General features: G+C 34.9%; 1 pseudogene; it reads left to right on the forward strand.

The window, feature by feature from the left end:
• Positions 1–2210: 2210 nt before the first annotated feature.
• Positions 2211–3820, forward strand: LOC136280139 (uncharacterized; annotated as a pseudogene).
• Positions 3821–4142: the final 322 nt, after the last annotated feature.

Consider the following 4142-nt stretch of genomic DNA (forward strand, 5'->3'; position numbering starts at 1 on the left):
TTTGTATCTTAGAAATTGCGTGTTGAAGCCTTCAGCGAACTACTAGTGATAATAATAATGAAAATACAGTGTAATAACAACAACAATGATAATGATAATAAGAATTACCATAATAATTATAATAATTATAACAATTATAATAATTATAATAATTCTAAAAAATTCATTATAATGAAAATGCACATCAAGATGTTTCATTGCAAATAAATAGAAGGTCTGAAAATTAGAAAAAAATATGAGAAAACGAAGACTTCATATTAATGACGAAATCATAATTAAAAGTGAATTTATTAAAACAGCTTTGGTCCTAAACAGGATCTGCTTCTGAGATGAACCTATCTTTTTATTATCTTTATTATTATTATTATTATTATTATTAATATTTCTTTTTAAATAAAGCGCACAGATGATTCTTTCACAACTGCGATAGAAAAAAATTAAGTAAATAATCCTCATGTTTTAATCAACTAAGATTAATCTTAAGGTTCGTGAATAACATAATCAACTGATATGTAGCTTTTATTGCAAAACTTTTTTATACACTTTGCATGGTTTGGTAAGGTCACAAATACTAGCTGCATAAACTGAAAGGCCAAGAAACATTTTTGAAAGCACAATCGCACGAAAAGATTACCTATTTACTTTTAGGGGACTCTTCTTTGCGCAGGCTTTTGACTATAATCAAAATATTTTGGCCTCATATAACTTCACCTTGACATGTAAACTAAACTTGCAATTAATTTCTATCGTAACTCCTTATAAACGGAGGCTGCCATACTGCTTGATATTATATTATATGAAGAAAGGTACTAGTACTTGATTTACCTCGATTTCTTATGTAGGAATAGGGATCAACTCCCTGCAGTTACTGTTGTTGCAGAGCAAGTCGTTTGCATCACTCTAGTCCAATATAGACAAAGAAATGTCAGACAAATCTAGTGAAAATCTTCACCTATCAAGAGATGGATATATCTTCCATGTGATTAATAAGTTTGTAACAGTTATAATAAAGCTTTTAGGTTAATAAAAATTCCCTCATACTTTTCCCATCAAACCCTTGCTGTTATTTGATAGAATTATATCGATCTAGCTTGTTTTGTTTTTGTCTTTTTCTCATTTTTTGTCCGAGCACGTTCCAGCATTTTGCTGCTCTAAGGTTCATTGTCATTAAGCACGACTAGCGGAGGGCTGTAATATCTGAACAAATCGTTTGATTGGACGTGTCAACGGACAGTTTCGTCTTAATTTTATGACCCAAACTGTTCTGTTTGCTTGCTTCTGAGAAAAGTTTATTAGCTTTCCGTCTAAATCTTTCTGACTGGCGGGTAAAACAGTTTGTTCGCCCCCGATAATTGTTTGATCGAAAGCCAAGAAAACACCCAAACAATGCTGACTTTACACCTACTGATTGACAGTTTTAAGAACGGTCGCGTGATAATTCAACGGCGTACTCTATTTTCATTCTGGCACTTTCCTTGTACCTGTTAGCCTAGTTTGGCAAAAAAAAAATTAAACATTCAATCACTTTTCCTCGTCATAAACTTTCTGAAGGTGAAGAAAAACATGCATCTTAGCATAATATTTCTTTTTTGTGTGTGTGTACGGCATAAGCCGTATTTTAGAAGCAGACCTCAAAGCTGTTAACCTCACTTAAAAGGTAACAGGGCAAAAACTGAATGGAAGAATGATAAAAAAAATGGATTCGGAAAGTTCCTCTCAGTTTGAGTGAGTGGATGGAGAGCGATGTCAATCTTACAACTTTGGAACCGTTAATGGCTACCAAGAGATATTCAAATGCAAACTATGCGACTCGGATCGATTTGCTGAATTTGCTAACTAACCAGAGGATAAAAATCTCATTCACAGAGGAATGATGGTAAGCTAAATCAGTCTTAGTGCATCAAAAGTTACTAGTGGCGCAAAGTTTAAATCTTATTATCTAAAATTGTAGCTGGATCTCTTAAAATGTTTTCTAACTGTGATAGATCAACCTTACTCTACCTAACATAAATTATGTCGGTAAAGTTAATAAGAATTTTTAGAGTACTATCTAAGGATTCTGCGACAATCTGGAGAGAAAGTTGCTGATGTTTTCCATAAGGAAAAAAGCCCGGAAGAGCGCTAATAAACAACAACAATAACAACTTCAAAACAGGTGGGCCACAAGAAAGAAAAAAATTTAAAACCACTTTAAGGACATCATTTTTGCAATGAAAAGTTAGTAATCAGGAAAATAAACCATGCCCCATTTATGACATATATCCTGCTATAAAAATTCCGGCGTTATCCTAACCGTATATCGGTCGATGTATAGTTTTGAATGAGAATTTAAGTTCCTGCATATAGCATAGATAATGTAATTGAAATTAAGATATATGGCGGTTGTCATTTTCCCCTATAATTTCAATTAAGTGAATTAGTATTTCAGGGTATTGTCAAAGTCAAGCAACATTTTCACCAAACCAAATGTTGTCTGCATAAATTCGACTTTATGAACCTATTCTCATCACAATTTTTTTTCTTTTAAGACGAAAAAGACAAAATCGTTGGAAAACGTACAACGAGTGTCGCTAACACTGCCAACGATACTTCCCGAGAGGCCTTGGAATGGTGTAGTGGTAAAGTTTGGCTATCAGTGGTGATTGGTTTGGTCGCTTCTGAAGTCACAGTATCCATATTTTAAAATCAGGTGAGTTTGAGATAAAGCGAATAAATAACTTGATAAAAAATGATAATAATCGTAAGATGATAATGTGACCTTGGAAAGAAAAAATAGAAGCGTCAGCTTTTCCCTTCATAGCGACATCATTTGATTTAGGTCAAATTTTAATGTAATATCAGGTGGCTTGTAAATGTTTATTTTCAAGCTAGAATGCACGCGCATGCTATAAACACCAAACCAATAGAGGATCTTTTCTTTCTTCATTCCTTTTTTCTGTTCCTTGGAGCGTTGTTATATAGAAGCGGTCAACAACGTTCGCGGGTCTTGATTACTTTACCGAGGATTAGGGTCTAACTTGTCTTTTATTCAAAAACGATCTTGATCACACGGGGTCTTATCCTGAACTGAAACGCTAACTATAATTTTTTCTCTAAAAAGAATTAGTCACGGAGACGACAACCTAGCCAGGAAATATTTCGCGGCTTCTCTTGGAAATGGTAACATTTAGCGGTTACATCGCCTTCATGCATTCAGGTAAAAGACGTGGTGGCTGACTTTACTGGATCAATCCAAACGGTGGTTCAACAGATGACTCTTTTCAGGCTTTTTTCGATATGCAGATTGATAGTGGAGGCTGGACACTATTTTCTACGAAAGTGTCTTCGTCAAAGTAGCGTTCCGGGAATAGCAGCAAAAAAAACAGACGCAGATGCAGCAAGTCACATTCACCCTGACATGAGGGGACTGGGAATAAGTTATGTTCTGGTTAAGTGACGTCAATACCATTCGGGTTAATAAAAACAGGAAGGCAGGTGCTCCAAATAAGAACAAAACAGACTTCGACAAGTTCTTGATGGGGACAACATACAATATAATGTGATGTAATGCAATCCAAGGTTTTTACAAGTACACACGGTAGATCGCAAGGAGAGGAATCCCCCTTCTGGTTTGTCACCTTATCAAATTTCCACTTCGATTCAAACGGAGGGATATCTGAATTCCATTTTGACACGGACAAGTGACTTAAAATGTGGAATAGCACTAACAGCTCAAACAGCTACGTCGTTTCCGACGGGTTACAGGTCGCGGGTTACTGTTATTTAAACATTCGCATCTTGGGTGATGGTGCGATACAGGCAAACTGAAGTTGAAAACTGAGATTTTTTTATTAGGATTTTACTCTCACTATTGGAATAAAAATAAAAATAACGAGAGGGATCATTAACACCTTGGCTGTTTAAAACTGAGTTTTATTGGTACACTGATATATTTGCAGATAAAGCAAGTGTATCCATGCGATGTCTCAAATCAACTAAAGCAATAAAAAAAAGCATGCAAAAGAAAAAAAAAAGAAACTGTTCGCATAGAATAAAATAGAACCAGTGAAAATGATATCCCTTTGGCGGTCAAACAGATCCGGAAAAACTAATAAATGCCTAAGAATATCACATGAGAAATTATAATCATCTCCTCAGCTCTG

The sequence above is a fragment of the Pocillopora verrucosa genome, chromosome 1 (assembly GCF_036669915.1).
Source record: "Pocillopora verrucosa isolate sample1 chromosome 1, ASM3666991v2, whole genome shotgun sequence".
Classification (NCBI taxonomy): Eukaryota; Metazoa; Cnidaria; class Anthozoa; order Scleractinia; family Pocilloporidae; genus Pocillopora; species Pocillopora verrucosa.